General features: G+C 35.4%; 2 pseudogenes across 1 annotated transcript; both read left to right on the forward strand.

The window, feature by feature from the left end:
- The first annotated feature begins 431 nt into the window (after window positions 1-431).
- On the forward strand, window positions 432-1,094 carry LOC137722382 (uncharacterized; annotated as a pseudogene).
- A 5,794-nt stretch (window positions 1,095-6,888) lies between these two features.
- LOC148697673 (uncharacterized) lies at window positions 6,889-11,129 on the forward strand (annotated as a pseudogene). The gene is made up of 4 exons (XR_015961192.1): window positions 6,889-7,307; window positions 8,544-10,275; window positions 10,357-10,475; window positions 10,560-11,129. The product of XR_015961192.1 is annotated as an uncharacterized LOC148697673 (transcript).

The following is an 11,129-nucleotide window of genomic DNA, read 5'->3' on the forward strand; positions in this document are numbered from 1 at the left end:
CTGTAAACCCTAAACACGTGGCCAATTCTAAATGAAAAACTAGCTACTTGTCCGCTCGCATGCAGCATACAGTACGTAAGTATTTCTGTACACACAAATAATCCAATTCAAAAAAGGGAGACTCAAATAATCCAATTCAAAAACACACTAAAAATTAAGCACGGGAAAATAAATAAAAATAAAAAATAAAAAAGGAACATAGACAGCACATATCTTCAAGCTTAAGGAGTTGAAACAATTATACAGGTGTAGGTTGACCGTAGAACACATGTTCATCGAGGATTGTGTTCTACAGCAACAGCCAAGCAATTGTTTTACACATGTCTATATCCTCAATGCCTTGCCTTCCTAAAAAAATTACACAAAAAATTTTGCTTGCTAATAAAAGGATCAGATTTGGCCCTAATTAGGGTTTTAATCAAGTCGTGGACATGGAGAAGGAAGATAGGAGGGAAATAAGAGAGGAGGAGGAGGAGGAGGAGATAGCATGGGGCCGTCGAGAAAAGGTTGCATGAAAGGGAAGGGAGGGCCGGAGAATGCTTTGTGTAGCTTTAAGCGGAGTGAGGCAGCGGACGTGGGGGAAATGGGTGGCGGAGATTCGAGATCCGAATCGAGGAGCTAGGCTTTGGCTAGGGACTTTCAACACTTCGACGGAGGCAGCACTTGCTTATGATGAAGCAGCTAGAAAGCTCTACGGCTCCTCCACCAAGCTCAATTTGCCGGACGACCACCACCCCCCGTCCTCATCGTTGTCATCTGCTAATTCGACCTCTTCAATCAGTAAGTCTACCACTGAGTCTGGGAACTCTGTGAGGGGTTGGAGTAGTGGCAGTAGAATCAGTAGTGGTGGTGGTGTGAAGCTTCCTTGGCTTCATTGATGGTTGGAGGTTGGAGTGTTGGAGATGATTTGTGGGAGAGTGGCAGTGGAGGTGGTAGACTGGTAGTAGTGGTACCACTGTTGTGTGTTGAGTAATTGGGGCGCAGTTTGTGGAGAAAAGGATTTCATAGAGATGAATGACATGGGAGATATGATGGGGTTGGGAGGTGATGAGTTCATAAATTGGGATGCTTTGGAAGCTCCATTATGGAACTAAATAATTAGCTAGTAGAGTTTGTAAAGGGGCACATATGTCATAGACTAGTAATAACTTGTGTACACAAGAGTTCAAACCTTCTATGCCTAAAATTCTTTGTGGCCTCTTCATGCTTGATTTACTTGAGTGGCACATGTACGTCTTTTTAACTTAATTTATGTTTAGTTTTTTTTTTATTTTATTGAAAAGATAAATTGAAGGGTTTACATTAGTAGGTGGTGTTTAAATGAATTATCATGTGTCAACAAATGAAATAGGTGACAGAGACCACAAAAATTTTTGGGTGCATAAGATTTAAACTCATATAGGCAGCTTTATATGGTCTCGTAGAGAGCCACTTTTGTTTCTTTAAATGTTTTTTGGTTGGGTTATGATTTTCATCTATTTCCTCGTTGATGTTAGTGGAACAAAATATGATGTGCATATCGTTTATTAATTTATTTTTCTGCTATTTTTTTCCAAAGCTTCTTTCTTAATTTTTGGTTGTCAAATCAAATTATTGAAGAAAAATTAATGACAAAAATTAACAAGAGTATGTGAGAGGTAAAAAAGGTGCTTGAGAAATAAAAAAAGATAAGTGAATAGCACTACCCTCGCAAAATTACAATATTATTCAACTTAATTGAAGTTTGACATATATCTAATTGCTTTAAAATGCTAAAAAGATTATATTTTAAAACATCACGTTGTATCACTTCTCTAATAAATATAAAATTTGTATTTGTGAGCACTTTACCAAAGAGGTAATACATTGTGGTATATGACCTCGATGACATTATTTAACTTTGCTACTTGTAGCCTTATAGGCCAAGAAAGTTGTAAATAATTTGTGGCCAAAAAGGATGAGTACAGCGCCCAATCAAACAGCACTTCTCAGGCTAGGAAAGTTGTAAATAACGTGGGGCTAACAATTGTTTATAGTTTGTGACCAAACCCAGGTCTCAAAAAAGGCGAGTGATATAGACTTATAGCTTAAGTAATTAAGAACGTTTATTCATATAGTCATGTACATTCAAAAGTTATACATTGAAGTTAAGCTATAAGCCCCAAAGATACTAAGTTTATCCATTTTATCTTGGACAATATGTTATAAAACTCGTTTCTCTTGATTCTCTCATATGAAATATTATTAGCGTAGATCCATAGGACTATTGATTTTTAGGTCATAATAACACTTTGCGTGACCAAAATAGTTTGTGTGTGTAAACAGAGATGGACATAGATCTATGTGCCGGATCTTATAGATCATGGTGGTTCGACTCATTTCAGGGCGGTGGATGAGTTTGAGTCCCGTCATGGAGACTACTTGCCTCCCCAGTGTTTTCTTTGTACTAGATTTCACATATTCAATGTTTTTCATAGAAAAAAAATAATAATTATCGGATTAAACTAGCAAACACATTCATTCTCAAACATAAAAGTAAGAAAAAAAAAATTATTTGTTGTTTTAATTTAAAAAAAACAATTATTTAAGAATAGTTTTGTAAAATGTTACTAAACGAGCCCTAACATCCGGCCCTAAAAATTTATATAAAAGATACTTTGGATGCGGTTCCTAATTCCAAACATTCTTTGACCAAAATCTTAACGGTATTTAAAGTTTGATCAAAGTCTATTGACTTTGTATACCTCATTATATTACTAGTAATATTTATATTGTTATAGTTTTGACATCAATTGTTTGATATTTTATGAGATTTATAATCCTATAAATTTAAAATCCCTCATTATAATAATATTAGAAACGGCTACAATAAAAATAAAAAAAAATTCAAACATTTTGTTTGCATACATGGATAAAAACTATGAAACAATAAGAAATAATAAATGGCAAAAATATGTATCCGTAGTGTTAAAAAAATTGGTACATTTTACAAAAAAAAATTGGTACATTTCACATATAACAAAGTGGTACATTAATAAAGAAGAACGGGTATATTATAAATAAATTAGGGTACAAATAAAAGATTAAAAAATTATGAGTACAAATGAAATTTTAAAAAATATGGGCGCAAAAAGAAATTAATACATGGGTACAAATTAAAACTAAAAAGAAAATACTACAGATTTAAAAAAGGTTGCAAATTAAGGGGGGTGTAGTCAAATTAAGATTTTAAAGGATTTTAAAAGTGATAGATTTGATAGAATTTAAGAGGATTAAAGACTCTTACAAAATTCATATGGATTTTTAAAGAATTTGAATAGATTGTGGTGGATTGTGGTGGAAGGATTTGAAATCCTAGGGGGTGAGGTTGGATTCTTTTTAGTCTTGGTTATATATACTTTTGGCTCTCAAATCCCATAAAATCCACAACTTATTGAAATCCTCCAAAATCTTAATTTTTTTTTAATACACTTGGATTTGGATGGATTTTAACCTAGATTTTAAAGGATTCTAAAATCCTTTAATTGACTGCACCTAGATTTTAAAGGATTCTAAAATCCTTTAATTGACTACACCTAGATTTGAATGGATTTCAAAATCTTTTAAAATCTTTTAATTGACTACATTAGGATTTTAAAGTCTTTTAAAATCCTCTCAAATCCTAGTTTGACTACACCCCCCCTAAAAGTGGGTACACACTATAAATATAAATATATGATATAAAGTTTAGCCATAAAACATAAATATACCATATGTAATTTTTCTATCATTGATTAATTATACAATGTTACGTGATGGTAAACACAAGGGCACAAAAATAAATTAATACATGGGTACAAATTAAAACTGAAAAGAAAATTGGCACAAATTAAAAATGGTTTAAAAATTAAAAATGGGACAAACTAAAAATAAAAATATATGATAAAAAATTTAGCCATAAATATAAATATACTAATTGTAACATTTTTAACACTAAAGGAATATATTTAAAAAAAATTATTATTGAAATTATTAATGATAATGCTATTAACATCCAAGGACCTTGATCAAAAATTGAAAAGGAATAAGGTTTTAGTCAATGGAGTAGCAAAAGAAGGGATAAGAGCCTAATTTCTCCTTTATATAATTTGCCGAAAACAAAAAGGAAGAGGAGAACCTTGGTAGCCCTAGAAATTGGGTGTGTACAATGGCGCTTATTATCAAATGAGTAGTGCTAAGTAGATCAAATTTTTAGACCATATTTGCAAACCATGTGACGTGTTATCAATACAAAATAAACACGTTAATCAATACTGAAGTAATAATCTAATCATCAACAACCACAACATAAGATTTACAAAATATGATTTATATTGATTATTTTCCTTGCATTATCCTTGTTAGATACCCAACCTACATGCCCACTCAAAAGCAAACTGAAAACCCAGCATTCCATCAAATTTCTTTAGCTTTTTAGCTAAAATGGTCTTTGAGATTGACATAACTCCCCACTTTCGTTCCTGATAATGAAAATCGATAGAAGTAGTCCATGAGTTTGTCCACCATAATCATTTTGATCATTTCGTGAAAAACCTGTCAATATAAATTGTCTCGTGAACGACCACGTGACCAGCTTTTTAAGGGTATTTTTGTGAAACCAACCCCTCAACTTATATTGACAGATTTTTCCCAAAACAAAATAACTTACGGTGGATAAATTTAGAGATCACTTCTATCTATTTTCAATATTAAGACTAAAGTAAGAAATTATGTAAATCTCATAAATTATTTTGGCTAACGCCAATATCTTTTATTAGTTGATTGAAGTGCAGGCTGAAGGCTTATCAAAGTTGCAATTCACATATCTCAGTAATAGTTTTCCCCATATCATTAATTAATGTATACCCAAAAGTTTTCTTTTCTACTTAATTCTTGCGTGTTTAGTGTTAAAAGCAACAATCATTTGCGCAAACCTAATTCACCTGTTTTTCCTTTATAATCAAAATCCTCGACCAAAAACCTGAAGTCAGACACTTCTTTCCCAACTAAACATACAAAAAAGGCTAATTACGCAACTGCATGTAGTCCAAATGTCCAATATCCCAGTGATAGAGTGTTGAGTTTCTACCAATACGTTCTAGATTCGAAACTCTCTCCTTCTTAAATTATTTTGATAATATCGAATTATTCCTCCTCCCCTTAATAATAATATTTTTTAAAAATGGCTAATTATGCAGCTAGGCAATTGGATTTTTGACAACTTGGTGCAAACAGAAAACATTGTTTCCTTAACATGTCAAACAAAACCACAAAGAACTTGTGTAACTCAACTGGTTAATAATGTTTGTCCTCACACGCGAGATTTTGTGTTCAATATTCAAATCACCCTCCCCACTATTGCTTATATCTAGAAAAAGAAAGAATGTCACCGAGAACATAATATATGGTAGAGTATGAGTTAAATTGAGTAAGATTGTGACACTTGTCATAAGAGTAGGAGCTGTATTAGTTAGTTAGTTGAGATTGTTTGTAAAGATAACCACTGTATCTTGTATTACTTGTTCATTAAGAAAAGATACACAAATACATCAAGATCTTCATCTGATATAGGTTAACATAGTATCAGAGCCAGGTTAGTGGCTGAAAGATTCAATCAAGAATTAGGTTGGATTATGGGGAAAGTTTTAGTCTTGTAGTTAAACCAACTACAGTTAGACTTGTAGTGGCCTTTGCAGCATATTTTGGTTGGAATCTGAGACAATTCGATGTCAAGAATGCATTTCTACATGGCATTCTTCAAGAAGCTATATATATGGCTCAGCCACCTAGGTTTGTGGATCCAAATCATTCTACATTGGTCTGCAAACTTCAAAAATCATTATATGGTTTAAAACAAGCTCCCAGAGCTTGGAATGAGATATTCACCACATTTTTCCCTAAACTGGGGTTTAAGAACATACTCTGATTCCTCTATCTTTGTACACAAGTGGATTCTAGTATTGTGGTACTTCTATTGTATGTTGATGATATTATCATTACAGGCAATGCAACTAGTGCAATTCAAGAATTTAGTCAGGCTCTCACAGCTGAATTTGAGATAAAGGACATAGGTCCATTGCACTAATTTCTGGGTATTCAAATTTCCAAGACCAAAAATGGTTTATTCTTGTCATAGACTAAATATGTGCATGATCTATTGTCTAAAACAGAAATGGTTAAGTCCAAATCTTGTGATACTCCTTGCTTACCTATAATAGATTGCTTGAAGATGATAGTCAGCCTTATGGGAATCAAACTTTGTACAAAAGCATTGTTGGGGCATTGCAATATTTACCTTTAGCAGACTTGATATTGCATTCTTTGTGCATCAGGTCTACAAGTTTATGCAAAATCCAATGGTTGCACACTTTACTGTTGTGAAGAGAATTTTGAGATACTTACAAGGTACTATGCACTTGGAAAGTACCTACACCAAAGGAGATTTAAATTTAAAAGCATTCAATGATGCTGATTATGTAGGAGATCCCAATGACAGAAGGTCAACCACTTGTTTGGTAGTGTTTCTTGGTTCTAATCCCATTTCCTGGTCTTCCAAGAAACAACAAACTGTTTCCCGGTCATCAACTGAGGTTGAGTATCATGCATTGTCAACCACTTCTACATAAATTGATTGGATTAAGCAGCTTCTTGTGTTTATGCAAGTTCCTGTAACTTCAGGTCCAATGTTATTTTGTGAAAACATGTCAGCTATTGCCCTCTCATTCAATCCAGTTCAACATCAAAAGATAAAGTATATATACTGAAATAGATGTGCACTTTGTTAGGGAAAGAGTGGCCAAACAACAGCTATTTGTGCAATTTGTATCTTCAAAAGAACAATTTGCAGATATACTTACCAAAGGGTTGAATGCTCCTTTATTTCAAACCAATGTTTTAAAGAACTCGCCTCGGGCCGCGCCTAGGGCGCCCTTGAGGCTGGGCGGAGAGGCAAACGCCTCAGTTTTGCTGGAGTAGGCGAAATGCTTCGCCGGAGACGCCGAGGCGGCGGAGGCGCGCCTCAAGGCGTCTGGACGCCTTGTCAGACCATTTTTTTTTTTTTTTTTAAAAACCATCCAAACCCAAAACGACGTCGTTTGGGTAAGGATTTTCAGTCTTCTACCATACCTTCGAATTCGATCCCATTTTTCCTGCCTCTGCCTTTTGCCTTCTGCCTTGTTGCGTCTTCTTCTCCCGCGCGCCAGAAGCCCAGAGGCTCAGAACACCGGTCCAGTCGCCACGCCGCCATCACCCTGCCGCCGTCACCTCAGCACCATCAGCCCAGCCCCAGCGCCGTCAGCAAGATCCCAAAGGTTAGGGTTTCTGAAATTAGGGATTTAGTTTTCTAGGGAAGGTTTTGCATTTTCTGGGGAAGGATTTCGTTTTCTGAGGAAGGATTTAGTTTTCTGGTTCTGGGGAAGGTTTTGCATTTTCTGGGGAATGATGATTTCTGCGAGAGAGAGACAGAGTGAGACAGAGAGAAAGACGCAGAGTAGAAATAGAAAACAGGGGAATAAGGCTATAGCCCATGGTTTTATTTGGATGTTTTGCAATTAAACCATAACCTGTTTTGCAATTATGCAATTATAGTATTATAATTTATACCATAAACTGTTGTGCAATTATACCATAAATTTAATGCTCCTGGCTGCCATAAATTGTGTTTGTGTGCCATAAATTGGCACTTAGATAAATTGTTAGAAATTGTTAGAAATTGGCACTAAAGGGGTATATAAATTAATTAATAAATTGTTAGAAATTGTTAGAAATTGGCACTAAAAGGGTATATAAATTAATTAATAAATTGTTAGAAATTGTTAGAAATTGGCACTAAAGGGGTATATAAATTAATTAATAAATTATTAAATTGTTAGAAATTGGCACTAAAGGGGTATATAATTGTTTTAAGATTTTTTTATTCCTAAAGTTTGAAACTTGCAATTGTTACTCCTAGAACTACGCTCGAGACGGACATAATAAAAGACTAAGATGAGATTATTCCAGGCCAACCTATTAATAGTAATAGCAGCCAGTGTACTAGCTTGATTAATCAAATAAACCAATTCAATTTGCCCCTAGCAGTCTATCGATGATGCATAATTTACATCTGAGTAAAAGAATAGACACAGTCACAGAGCCTTCTGGAAATACAACAATTTTAACACTCAATATTTAAACACAAGCTAATCTTACTTTTCCCAGGGAAGAATATTCGCTCTTGGAGGAGGAATGTTTCGTTTAAAAGAACATCAAATTGTGAAATGTACCGAAGAGGGAAGAGGGGGATAAAATGAAAACCACGGTATTAATTTGCATTTTGCAGTAATATCAACTGTGTTTGTGTGAATGCAAGACAATGAGACTTATTCTACTGAATTCCTATATTGGCACAATTTAATTAACCCCAGCTTCTCTGGTAAGCTGTATGGTGCATCTAATCTAAGAAATCGAAAGAAATTAATAAATTGTTAGAAATTGTTGGTATATAAATTAATTAATAAATTGTTGGTTTATTAATTGTATGCATGCATCTATTGTTTATTGTTTAGGGTATTGAAGAATATGGCTTCTTCTTCTAAGAAAGATTTTGCTTGGCAATGGACAAAAGATTTGGATCCTGTCACTAAGCACTTCTATTGTGTTTTTTGTAACCACAAATGCACAGGTTCAATTTCTAGATTCAAACATCACTTGGGTGGTGTAAGTTCGGGAGGAATGATAAGTTGTAAAAAAGTCCCACCCAATGTGAAGGAAGAATGTTTTGCTAATGTTATGGGAACTAAAGAAAAGAGGAAAGCTAGTCATGAGTTGTGTCGTGGTGGTGAAGAAGAAAGTGCAAGTGTCGATATGGGCACAACAAGGACAACATATGTAAGTAGTGGGAGTGGGAGTGCGAGTGCCACACATTCACAACCAACCGGTTCTTTTCTACCACCTAGGTCAAGGGGACCACTTGATAGGTATGTTACATCGGAAGCTCGTCAAACCACGTTGAATACACCTTTCAAAAAAGAGGAAAGAAGACAAGCATCCCGAGCATTGCCCCGATGGTTCTACACTAGTGCCATTCCATTCAATGCGGCAAACAATGAATATTATGTTAATGCAATGAAATTGGTGTCCAATTTTGGTCCCGGCTTTGATGCTCCTACAAGCCATGAATATAGAACTTAGATGCTCAAAGAAGAAGTTGATGATGTACAAAGTATGATGAAAGAACATCAAAAGGCTTGGAAGAGATATGGATGCACTATTATGTCGGATGGATGGTCGGATGGCAAAAGTAGATGTTTAATCAACTTTCTTGTCAATAGCCCTCAAGGTACTTGGTTCTTGAAATCGGTTGATGCATCGGCCTCTATTAAGAATGGAGATTTGTTGTATGGCTATTTGGATGACGTTATTCAAGAAATTGGGGAGGAGAATGTGGTTCAAGTTATATCTAACAATGCTTCGAACTACAAGAATGCCGGGGCAAAACTTATGGAGAGGAAAGAGAAGGTGTGGTGGACTCCATGTGCGGCTCATTGCATTGATTTGATGCTAGAAGATATTTCTAAGATGGCATGGTTTGATGACACACTCAAACGTGCTAGGTGTATTTCAAAGTATCTATATGGGCATCAATGGGTACTAGCTTTGATGAGAAAGTACACTAACAATTTGGAAATTCTTCGTCCGGCGGTCACTAGTTTGCCACTTCTTTCCTTACACTACAAAGCTTACAAAAGCAAAAGGAAAATCTTGTTGCTTTGTTTACCTCTCAAGAATGGTCGGAAAGTACCTATGCAAAATCCCGTGAAGCAAAGTTGGCTAAGCATCATGTGTTATATGATCGTGAGTTTTGGGGTCGAGTTTCCTTTTGCATTAAGGGCGTTCTTCCTTTTGTTTGTGTTTTGAGAGAGGTTGATTCGGAGGAGAGACCCCCCATGGGTTTTATATATGAGTTGATGGATGACGCAAAAGAGAAAATTGCAAGCAATCTTAACAAAGTGGAGAAAAAATATATGCCTATTTGGAGAAAGATAGATCGTAGATGGGACGATCAACTTCATCAACCACTACATGCGGCGGGCTATTACTTAAACCCACAATTTCGATATGAGGATAATTTCTCAGATACTGATGAAGTGCGAAATGGGTTGTTTGCTTGCATGGATAGGATGCTTGGGAAAGGGAAAGAACGTGAAGAGGCCGATGCTCAATTGGATTTATTTACTAATAAGCGTGGTCCATTTGCGGATTCTATGGCTATGCAAACTAGGAAAAAGCGAACACCAAGTAAGATTTAATTAGTTAATTGTTAATATCTTTTTATCATTAACCTTTAAATTACTTACCTTATTAATATTGTTTTTTTAGCGGCTTGGTGGGAGCGCTTTGGGCATAAAACACCCGAGTTAACGAAATTTGCTATCCGAGTTCTAAGCCTTACTTGTAGTGCATCGGGATGTGAGAGGAATTGGAGCACATTTTCAATGGTAAGTAAATATATTATTAGTATCTTAAGTGTCATTTTTGCTTAAAATGTTTAGACTTGAATAATAGAATTGATTTATTTGTAGATTCATACAAAACGAAGGAATAGGCTTGAACACAAAAGGCTTAATGCTTTAGCTTATGTCAAGTACAATTTGGCTTTACAACAAAGAAGTAAGAAAAGGATGGAGAAGTATGATCCTATTGTTGTGGAAGAAATTGCCTCCGATGATGAATGGATAACAGAGATAGAAGATCCCGTTCTTCCTGAAGATCCTACATGGCTTGAGGATGAGTTATTGTATAATGTTGAGGCCGTAAGGAATGTGCCAACCCCGGTTTATGAAGGTGGCTCATACATTCGAGAGCCTAGAGAGTCTTCTCCTCCTCCTCCTCCTCCTCGTGAGCCTACTCCTCCTCCTTGTGAGCCTACTCCTCCTCCTTCTCCTCGTGAGCCTACTCAACCTCGGGGTCCTATTACATACAAAAGAAAATGGAGTAATGAAGAATCCTCAAGTAGAACTAGAAGAAATGTGGAATATGATTCGGAAGATTCTTTTGATGAAATGATGAGATACCCGACAAGTTCATCTAGAGTTGGCAATGAAGAGGATGATGTGGCCTTTTATTTAGATGAAGAGGATTTAGATGAATGA

This window comes from Pyrus communis, chromosome 4, assembly GCF_041283825.1.
Source record: "Pyrus communis isolate YQ-2024b chromosome 4, ASM4128382v1, whole genome shotgun sequence".
In the NCBI taxonomy this organism is placed as follows: Eukaryota; Viridiplantae; Streptophyta; class Magnoliopsida; order Rosales; family Rosaceae; genus Pyrus; species Pyrus communis.